At 39.4% G+C, this 11,386-nt stretch overlaps 1 protein-coding gene across 6 annotated transcripts in view; it reads left to right on the top strand.

Annotated features, from left to right (window-relative positions):
* RGS6 (regulator of G protein signaling 6) overlaps nt 1-11,386 on the top strand; it is a 259,407-nt gene that overhangs the window by 138,105 nt on the left and 109,916 nt on the right. The gene's annotated exons all lie outside the window — the stretch shown is intronic.

The raw sequence follows: 11,386 nt of genomic DNA, 5'->3' as shown, positions 1-11,386 counted from the left end.
CTGTGAAGGTCACCTGAACTGTGGCCAGCAAGGTAAGGAATAGGTTCGTATAGCAATTTTTCTCTTCCAAAATACTGTTTTATGCTCACTGGTCATTCAGTTAATTAGAGCAAAAATCAAAGGTTCATGTCAGTTGCAATTGGAAATGTCCCTAGACTAAGTTTTGGACTCCCAGAGCTAATAGTAGCAGCAGTTGGTGTTATATTTATAGCTTGCTTCTGCCTTGGTGATGATAAGACCTAATTCATAAATGCAATTTAGTGTAATACAGGCACTAAGAGTTTGTAAGAAACAGCATCCTCTAACATGCATACTCACAAGTTATTTTAAAAGTTGTGCAGATAGATAAAGTTGAAAAGACAGAACATACTTTTCCTAAATTTCTGTTTTAAAAGAGAAAAACATGCAAGTCACATGTTTCTACAATTCCTTGAGATCCTTATTGAGAAAAATAGAAACTTGTAGAAGGGCTGCTACTGGTTTAAGAGGCCAGATTGACCTGAGACAGTGCAAAAAAATAGAGCATAAGATTTATCCCTCAACAGCATGCTTTAAGAGACAGCATCTCAAGTCCAGCTGCTGCTCACACAGCCCCATTTGACCGGCTGTGGAGGGCAAAGCAGGCCGTGGCAGGGAGGTGGCAGAGGAGCTTTGGCTCTATCCCCACTTGACCTCAGCTGCTGAGGCTGGTTGGTTGAATAAACTGCAGGAAAGAGATTTCTCATTTTGCTTTCCACAGGAGGAAATTCTGATAAAGAATTAGCAGGTAAAACAACAGCAACAAGGATGGGAATACAAGTATAGGAGGTTAAGTGCAGGCTTTGGAATATATTGTCCCAAATTCGTGATGCAAGGTCTCTTCTAGAATCCCACTGCCCACCTCTGCCTATATCTGCAGCCACTCACCAGGTGTCTTGCCTCAAAGAAGGGGAGAGTAGGATATTTTATGCTAGTTTAATTTTCAGTTCCCAGAGGTCTCAATCTAAAAAGACAGACTTTTTTGATATTTCCATTTAGGACAGAGCTATGTAGCAGCAAACCCCTGTTTGCACTTACATCACTAAAAAAATTGTTTTGAGCTCAGCAACTGGGGCATGCCAGAAGCTGCCTTTGGCATCATTCAGATGAAGGAAATGCACCAGGTTACACGTAACATTTTTGAATGACTGAAACATCATTAGTTTTAAATAACACAAGAGATCTGAGGAAGGCTGTAATAAAGAAAAATCCAACAGTAAATCAGAATAATACTAGTTGTGGGCAATTCATTTCTGTACATTCTTGTGCAGAGGATATAGCAATTGTTGTTGCTCAAAGACTTTCATCTGCCAAAGCATAGCTGTTGGCAGTGGCAACCAGTCTAGTTCAGTGGTTTGGCATGAATGTATTCCTGCCTCCTACTCATCGTAGATCCTTTAAACTGTTCTGTTCAGCTAGGTAATACTCAGCATGCTGTAAATATCTACTTAATAATTTGTCAGTATTTTCTCAATAAATGGGTGCAGAAGTGACCTGAAATTTTCTGTATACCTAAGATTGACACATGTAGGAACAGTACTGTGAAGAGTGAACAAACTGCGCACACAACTTAAGTGTTATGAGTTATTATACTTTCACAGAAATGCTCATAAACACTAATGAAATGCAAACTTATCAATGAAAATGATCAGAAAATACTTGGAGCTGTGATTGTAAAAATATATGGAAAACCTGAGATTTTATCATCAAGAGGAGTTTTTTAATAATAAAGGAATAACAAGTTAAAATATGTTGTGGTATTTTATGGAGGAAAAACTTCATGGCCCAATGCCTGTTGAAACTCCCATGAACACAAAAACCCTTTCAGAACCACTGAAAGATACTATATGGTAACTGAGCACTTTAATTTCTAATAACAAGGAAGAGCTGTTGAAGATGTCACAAATTTAGTGTCATTTGTTCTTAAATCTGCCACATGAATGGGTGGTGTGAAAAGTGAGGGTGAATGTGGGGTGCCTACCTGTGTTTGTGCTGTGTGAATGGATATTTCAGCAAATACTGAGTAAAACTGCAAATACAGACTCCTGCAGTGTTTGAAGTCTTTAGTATGGTTCTCTTCAGGATAAGCCAACATTAACTTCGAGGTACCCTGTGGCACTCACCTATTAAGGTGATAGTTCCTTTTTCATTTTTTGATTAAGTTATGAAGCATGTATTGATCATATTGGAAACAATGTGACTTTTTCCATTGTCTGAAGTTGAGGGTAAGCTTCCTGTGAGTTTCTCAACAGGTAACCAAATTAATTTTAAATAATGAACTCTGGGCTTTTTGTCTTTCTGTTCAAGAATTTGCCCTTCCCTGTGCCCCAAATGTTTACAAGCAGCTGTCTTCCAACTCTGTGCACTACAACCAGCTAGAGCTTTTCCTGTGTCCTGATTCAAAACCAGTTGTGTTGGAACCTTGCAAAGGCAGCAAGCTCTGAAGCAGAGGCAAGAATAGCCCTGAACTGGGATGGAGGCATGTAACTGGTGCTGCTCTAAAACTGGCTGCACTGCAGACTGCTGAGAGAGGAAAGGCGTGTTAGGCAGTCTGGTGAGCAGCAGAAACACAGCTTCTCTCAGGTTTGCATCTCCAAATTGACTGCCAAATTTTAGCAGGAACTGTTCCCATGTATCTGGGTCATACATAAAGTCTCTCCTGTGTGCATGTTTGAAGGCAAACAGGTGTTGAGTGCTCCTGGCAGGAACTCCCACAGCTGCAGTGCTGAAGGTTGAACTCTTTAATATGTAACCAATTGTTTTTGTAGAACCAAAGAATTGTCATTATATCAACTGGTTGTGAATCTCATATCACCCATCCCCACCAAATGTGGGTGTGACTGTGGGTTCAAGAGCCGTGCAGATAGCAAGTTTCAGAAGGAGCATCAAATACATAGAGCAAGACTGAATAAGCAGTGGTTTTTGGAGCCCTCTCCCTCCTGACTGTGTTTTGTACTGCTCAGAGAGCTCTCTAAGCTTGGGACTAGAGAGTGACAAATTCTTCTACTTTCAGAGGAACAGGTGTGTGGTGGGGAGCAGGATGACAAAGGAGATGAGGAAACTGAGGCAACTGGAGGCAAAGATGCAGCAAGGTGGGAAGTAACTTCCTGTGAAGTCCGGGGAGCTGGAAAGGGGAGCTGCACGTTCTGAAGTAAGAGAATCCAAATTCCTCTCTTACTACATCTGGAAAGCGAAGGCAAAATGCTTGTGACAGTCACTTATTGCTAGTAACAGGGTAGTAGGAAAGACAGAAATCTAACCAAGATGGGAAACAGCTGATACCAGGAAGACGAGCATTAAACCCTCAGGGTGACCTGAAATTCAGAGGCTGATAATGCAGTGATTCAGCGACACAAATCTTTTCATCCAGGTATGTTGAAATTGATATTACATTGTCAAGGTTGTTGCATACTCAATGGATTCAGGATAGCAACAGAAGTAACCAGACAAATGATACACGGAAGTTGGTGGCTAATCTTTTGTCTGAATAAGGACTATGAGCAGAGAATAAAGATCTATAATTGTTTTGTTTTTTGTTTATTTTGCAGCATTAGTTGCTTGACCTGAAAACCTGTCAGTAGCCTGTATATAAGAAGCCTAATTCTGATAACAGTGTTAAATGTGAGGAAGCAGTCCTCTCTGATTATGAACTTGATTTCTGAATATGAAAGGAGGCAAACTGGTGTTGAATTTCTGGTAGAGACCAACCCATCTCAGCAAGCATGTTGGAGAGCTGCTCAGGTCTGGGATGCAGTCTGGAGTAATCCCCTTACAGCAGCTCATTTATGTGCTGGAAGACACTAGTAAATACCTGCTGGCCATGCTCATATTAACAGCCTTGAACAGTCTCAGGAACACCAGCTTTGAGATCACCATGCAGTGTGCAGTCCCTTGGTCTTCCGTCTGGCTGTTCAGCCATGAATTATTGATGGCCTTCCAGCCTCCTCTCCCACAGAGCTCTTGTGCACTGCTGAGCAGAAGCAGGTGCAGAGGCCAGCGTGGAGCCAGAGCTGCTGATCTCTGGCTGTCAGGTCTTGTTTCTTTTCATGCATACTTCCTAGCACTAATAGGGGCCACTTGATATTGGTACAAAACTGAAGAGGGCTTGCAGAGATTTTTTTTTTTTTTTTTTTTTTAACTTCTTTATCCAGTTACTCAGCCATTACTAATTTTCTTATGAGTGTCTTACTGGTGGGTGAGAAACACAGAGCTGTGTCATGCTGAGTTGACTCCAAGTCTAAGGATTCTGTTGTCTCACCACCTGGTTAAATAACAGATCTATGCAGTCTTGTGTTTCCTGCCTTTGTGCTTCAGACAGCTAGTGCTGTGAGATATGTTAGATGGAGGATAAGTGTCTAATTCCTGTTGATTTTTCAGTACTGTTGCTTTTATTTGGTTTTTTTAATTAAGTTTTTAGCATTAAGTACCAAATCCTGCTCACTCACTTTGACTTATGGTAAAGTAAGTAGCAAAGAATCTGTCAATGCTACTTATTTCAGAGGATTACTTTACTGTCTTGCTTAATCCCATTTACATAGAACATAAAATATCACTTCTAAAGGAATGCTCTGTATTAAAAATTGTGAGGAGAAGTAGTTCACGGTATACCCTTTGCATTTAGTTTTTGTTGTGAAAACATGAACAGACCCAGCATTCAACTGTGGTTGAGTAAAGAAATTTCAGTTGACACATGCTCATTCATATTTGAAGATGGACTTTTTTGCAGTGTTTGTGTATATATTTGCCATTAGCCAAGCATTCTCACACAGGTGAGAATTATGTGCATCTGTCCTTAGAGAAGCATTTTTCTTCAAATAAGTGTTCTTGGCTTTTTTGCAGGTTTTGGGATTCATGTGTTAATAGAAGGATCCACATTTGGTCTTTCCATCTTAACAAAAAAGTGACATCATGTCAGAGCAAGAAACTGCTTGGTTTGTAGAAAACAAAGACAAAAACAAAACAAGAGAGGGGAGTAACTGAATTACACTGAAAAGTTACTGAAGCTTACTTGCTACAAAAATTTAGTGCTCTGAAACACAAGTTGCTGGAAAGCATGCTAGGTATCTTTTTTTAGAGGTACTTTTGTTGCTTTGTAGTTGAACAAACTGGAGAAAAAACTTGGGAGTTAATTCCTCAGAAAAAGGAAATTACAGAATAGGGAGACTTTGAATCTGCCTAAATAGTGAATAAATAAACACTTCAGTGACGTTAACTGGTAGGAAGATGATTTTATAGCAAAGTGAAACCCCCTTATGCTCTTTTGCTAATGATTTACCATGAAACACTAGTGTCAGAGTTGGCACTAATAAGATTTGTATAGCACAGAGGTACAAGTCAAGCATGCTAACCTGTAACTCCTTTGTATTTAAAAGTCAAAGTGACATTTCTGGGGATCTGAAGCGGTTATTATAAAAGCTGAAATGGGAAAACAATTTAAGCATCATAAAACAATGATCCCAGTGTATTTAGAAAACCATTAAATGTATTTCCCATCTGTGTGTAAAATTACTTTTATTCCATCATGGAATGAGGAAGGTAAATAATTTTAATGTGATCTGTGATTTATATTGTAATTCTAGGTGCTTAAAACTCATTTTATTTATGTGTTGTTCTTAGTATGTTACTCTGTTTCAGTAATTAAATCCATGTGAACTACAACCAAATACCACATCTATCTCCCAGCTGCCATTTTACAATTTCAAAAATCAACTCTTGTAACATACTAATGTATTTAACAATTCCATCTTTTGGCATCAAGCATTAAAACTAAAAATGTAGTGAAAAAGATACTCTGGCTAACCATTCTTGTACAGCTGAGATGTATAGGTGTTTAACCTTTTTTTCTTTAATCAAACAATGTTCTATAAGCAAAGTATACCAGTACAGAAGCCATTGGTTGGGAAAGTAAGGTAGAGTTTGAAGTTAAAACCATGTTGTAGAACCAGTTATTCCTGCATAATAAAATTTAGTATGTTTATGGTGTTATTACCTCTGCTAGAAGTTTTCACGGTGTGGGGGGGAAGCAGAGCTAATCTGAACACAAAATTCATGAGAAAAAATTGCCTGTGTCATGCAAAAGTATAATCTATTATTTATGTTTTGGAGCAAATGCTTTCTGCATTTGAAATTAAGTAAATCCACCCATGTGTAGATAAAGATATCGTATGACAGTGATATAAAAAAGGCTAAGAGTAGCTGTTTCATATTCTGGAGGCAGCTCACTCTCCCTCCTTTGACGTGTTCGCATGTTGGAACAGCCACCAAGCAGTAGCCACAGGATGCAGTGTCTGCTCTTTTTATTCTGTCCTGTCCTTTCTCAGTGAATAAAACAGCAAGTTGGCATTACAGGGCCATAGGTGGCTTTTTGTGTTGTCTGCTGGCAGGAGAGGCAGGCCAGAGTGCCTTGTGTTCTTGCTGGGCAATTCTGTGTTGTGAGCTGTGTTTTCAGCTGTTTCTTACACAGTCCCCTGGAGAGAGGATTGTATCATAAAGTACCAAAAGTAAGCAATCCCTTTCTTCGTAGAGTTTCTGACTTCCAGTCCATAGGTAGTTCTTCCCCATCCTCCCCTTGAATTAGGAATAATACTGGTTAGGTGTCAAGAGGTAAAAGCCTTTAAAATCAGCATCTCTGGAAGGGTTCATTTTTAGCCATTTCTGCTCCAGGAAAGTGCATGAGCATTCTGCAGAGCTGGGACCCCTATGATTCCCTTTGGAAAATTTTCAACAAGTTTTGTAAAATAAGGGGTTAAAACAGCAGAGCCCCATTTGTGCATTAGCTGCATTAAATGCCAGAGTTGAACCAAACAGCAGTTTGAGGCTGAGATTTGAAAACAAAGCTGATGTGGCATAATTTTTATTAACTGCCACATGCTTACTGCAATGTGTTCTTTGATTTATTTTTAGCAGGAGTTTGGAAGGAAAACTTTAGGAGTGGGGAGGTGGAATTTATATCTCCTTTTATATGAAGAAAGAAAATTATTCTTTTTCTAAGGTGCTATAAATTTTTTTGTTTGTAGCAATATCATTACTGAAAAGTTCAGAGCTAACAGCAATGGAACCACTGAATAAATCATAAAGTTGGTGCTGAAGTAAATAACTTCATCCATGGTGAGGACTGTAATTGAGTTGTGGCAGAACTCATAACTACTGTTAGATTTGCAACGTTTTCTTTGCCAAAGGAAAAGCACCAGTCAATCTTGGCATAATAAATGGTAGTTGCAGTGCATGAAAATGTTAACAAGTCCTGTACTGGTGATCATGTTATGTGAATCATGTGCATTTTTAATGCATGCATTCTACTGAGCAATCTGTGAGGTTGGGGTTTTCTATTCTAGCAATAGCTACTATCAAAGTCAAGGACCAAAGCACTTGAGTGGCTCAGTTGAAGAACCTCTGTGAATCCTATGTTATGCAAACTTTCCTATCAGCATAATTTAGCATATTTGAATAAATGAATTGCCAAATGAAGATAACCTTTGTCAGACAATATCCAATTTGTTTTGATTAATGCTCAGATTTTGTATAGTATTTTTTATTTTAGTACTGTTCACTAATACATCAGAGAGTAGAGTACTTGAAAAACATTTCTTTGATAATTGCTAATTGCCCAAATGTTATCGCCTCGCTAAGAAAATTGCATCCATTGCAGAGTGTTTAGCCATGGTGTGGGTGGACAGCAGTGGGACTGCTTTTTGTATGGAACTCCTTCCCAGAGGTGGTACAGAAAGTTTCACCGTGCTAAACTCTTCAGCATTGTCTCTTTATGGCTAAACCAAGGTGTTTCCAAGACTGGTAATCTTGTATGCATTTGTGATCATAAACCAAGCCTTTTTAAATTTTTTTGATAGATGTATTTAAAAGTTATTAAAAATCAATGTGAAGAAAATCGGTATAGAGGTATCAAAAATAAAGTCTACATTCTTTCACTCTCTGACAAATCTTCTCAAAGCCTCTACTTTCCCTCTGTTCTAAAATTAAAAAAAAATACATTTTTATTTTGTAGTGGTATCTTTTCATCCTGAGTGGAAACTTTGGTGATTTTTTTCTGTGTCTTTGCCTTTTTTCCTAAGTATTTGGTTTTATTATTTTTATGTGTAAAAACAATACTAGAAATTGCAAGGTGACATTATCACAAGGAGAGGAAGAGAAATCAAATACAACCTTTTGATGTTGGTGAATAGGGTTTCTTGTCTTTCCTGTAATTTATAAACTTCTCTGCTTTGCATCTTCAACAGAATTTGGGGGCAAGAGGGATGTAGTTTATGTTTATTGTGGTAGGGCACTTTACAGTGCAAAGAATTAAATGATGCATGAAATGACCTGCCACACTGTATTATGTGTCACAGTATTACAGACACAGAGGAATGCTTGAAAAAAAGGTAGAAAAATAATTCCTGAAGCCTTTCAAAACAACTTTGTTGTTGTTTTGAAGAAAAAACACTTGGTTTTATAAGCAAGTATATATAGTTCTACAGAATTTATTTTAGCTATGCCACAATAGCCTGTCAAAATAGAAAGAAGAGATATGCTGGACAGTTTCCCTCATCAATTCATTAGAAAAGGTAATGATGGAGATTTGGTGCCAGTGCTACAGCTACCCTGCAGGAAACAATAAGCCCCAACTTTTGTGTCTCATGCTGGAAATAACATATGAACTATTTCCTGTGTGACTCCAAGTATCTTCACTACTGTGGGAGAAGTTAAGAACATCCTTATGAAGCTTTGCAAGAAGAATAGAAAATGGTAGTATACTGCATTTCTTATTAAATAATAATATTCTCAAGTTTGTCCTACTTAGTTTCGTCTTATTTTGCCTGCAGTTGATAGCGGTTTGATGAAGCTCAGATTGAATCAAGAAGTCCAGAACACTGCAGAAGTCTTGTCTTATGATTCCTATGTCCTCCTTTTCACTACAAAAATCTTTCTGCCCATTCACATGGATATGGACACAAATCTTTCCTCAGCTGTGGAGTCTAAATCAAAGTGAAAATTCAGACCTTACCATTTTAAGCAAAAAATAGTCACCTTAAATTGGACTGGGTTTTTTGTTTTCTTCCCCTGTATGCAGAATAAGATCAGGAATGCAGCAGATAATTTTTTCCCCTTTCAACTGCAGAGTTTTCTCCCTGTTAAAGATTTTTTAGTGGGGTAGAAAATCTATTTTTCTTTTAAAAAGTGAGACCCAGAGAACAGCACAGCCCTCCCTGAATGTTTGAGGTGACTCAATGCTCATCTTTATTCAGATATTTAAATATAGCAGTAGCAATGCCAATTGAGCATCCACCAACTGCATCCCAACCTCTTATCTGTTTAATATTTATTGTATCTGTATTTCATTTCAATAAATAATACATTTAATTAAATACTTCAGAGCAGTTAGGTAGTAGTTGCTGCATTTTGTAGCAAGGGGGGAAAACACTCATGAGGAACAACTTGTCTTTCTGCCTCTGCTCAACATTGTTTAAATCAATTTTTACCAGACCCAGGGATGGCCTTTTCCACCCTGTTGCACTGAAAGGCTCACTGTCACCTGCCAGTGGTGCTGGGAAGAGGGTGGCTGGACAGGCCTTTCCTCCCCTGCCTTGCATTGATGCAGTCAGGGTGGGAGGTGGGCAACTCTGTGATTCCAGCTCCTGAGTAGGATGATGGGCCTTGATTATATTGTCCAATTCCCAGCTTTGGAAAGTGTGAATGTGAGGTCATTCGGGGTTGTGGAGATTTGGTTTGAAGTGATTTGGGTGCAGTCCTAACCAGCTCCACTTTATTAAGATTTGAGGGGCTGCAAGTTCCTGCGTGATAACAGATTAGTGACCCCCCATTGCCTGGCATTTTTCTCTCTGGAAGTGCCTTATATTTCATGCTCCAGAGGAAAGTGAGATTCCTCTTCAAGGATTGTGTTTATAAATCTTGGGTTCAGGATCACATAGGGAGAGAGGTGCTGTTTTCTCATGGCAGGTTAGGCACAGACCACAGTGTAATGCTAAGATTCTTATGTGCAGCTTCTAAACTGGCTTCAATAACTGTCCTTGAATAATATTATAAATTGGAGACTCAAGCCAATGTTGCTGGAAGATTTAAGGTTTTACAAGTTTTCTCAGTTGTTTTAGAATAAAAAACCCACAAGGGTTTTTATATTGACAAGGTTTTTTATATAGGACAATGTAGCTTTGTCCTGCATGAGAAGGATTAATTGATGGCCAGAACTCAAAGTGAAATTCAGGGTGTGGGAGCTAACCCCCAAAAGAGTACCTGGAAAAACCAAAGCTGTTGAAACTAAACTTCCTTCTAGAATTTGTCAGTTCAAGTGGTTTGTGCAAGGTTATTTAGGATGGCAGCAGAGTTAGCTTCTGAACCTTCCTGAGGTTTGGTTAACGGGCTTCACCCAGTGCCCTTCTCGCGGTGGGATGGACGAGGGACCCGAATGTGTGCGTGGGAGCAGGCATGCCAGGGGCTCTGCCAGGTCATGTACAGCACCCAGCCCTGCTGCAGTAGTCCCCATGTGGGCTGTGGTAGCACGTCTGCTCCGCTCCTCATTCGTCACCGTATGAGCAATCTGGAGACCTGCATAGTTTTACATTCAGTGCAGTGATGCAACAGAAGAGAAAATCTCTGCTGTTTCCATGGCAGCTTGTGCGTTGGACCCTGGCTGGAGCGAGGCAGCAGGATGCTGTCAGTCCCTGCAGTCAGTGACTTCAGTAAACCACATCAAAGGAAAGCATCTACTCCTACACTCCCCCAAACACCTCTCATTATATATGGGCACTGTGGTGCATATACAGAAGTGCAACTCTAGATTTCTTGTTAACTTCTTCGTATTTCAACCCAAGCTGCTGCTTTGTTTTGATTCAGTCATCTTTCTGCAGATAGTCATTGCAGAGCACTTCAGGATTATCCATTCAAATCTTGCTGAGGATGGCATGGTCAGATAAAGTTAGCACCAGGTGACTGGTGACCTGTGAAAAATGGCCTGGGAGGCTCCATTCTGTCACAAGCTGGCAGATACAAACAGCCCAAATGGTTCCAGCACCGGTGCCTTCCCTTAGCAGCCCTGGTGTAAGGACACAGGGACTAACTTTTCAGTTTTCCCCCAGAGTGATTCCTTCAGTTCAGATCACACACTGAGAAACAGTGTGTAGATCATTCCATCCTACAGGTTTCCTGGCTGAAATTATCTTTGCATTTATGTGTTTTTCTGTGCATAGATTTGCATAGTTTGTAAGTTACACGTAAGCCACATCTATCCAATAAATAACAGTGTGTCAGAGGTGGTAGTTTCTTAAAAAACGTGTGACTTTCTTCACACCTCTGTGAAAACACGATACTGTGGCCACTTGGTTTCCATTGGGGTTTTGTTTAAAATTCATATTGT

The sequence above is a fragment of the Cyanistes caeruleus genome, chromosome 6 (genome assembly GCF_971803275.1).
Source record: "Cyanistes caeruleus chromosome 6, bCyaCae1.hap1.1, whole genome shotgun sequence".
NCBI lineage: Eukaryota > Metazoa > Chordata > Aves > Passeriformes > Paridae > Cyanistes > Cyanistes caeruleus.
The sequence above is the reverse complement of the archived record's forward strand: the minus strand, read 5'-3'. Positions and strand labels throughout refer to the sequence as shown.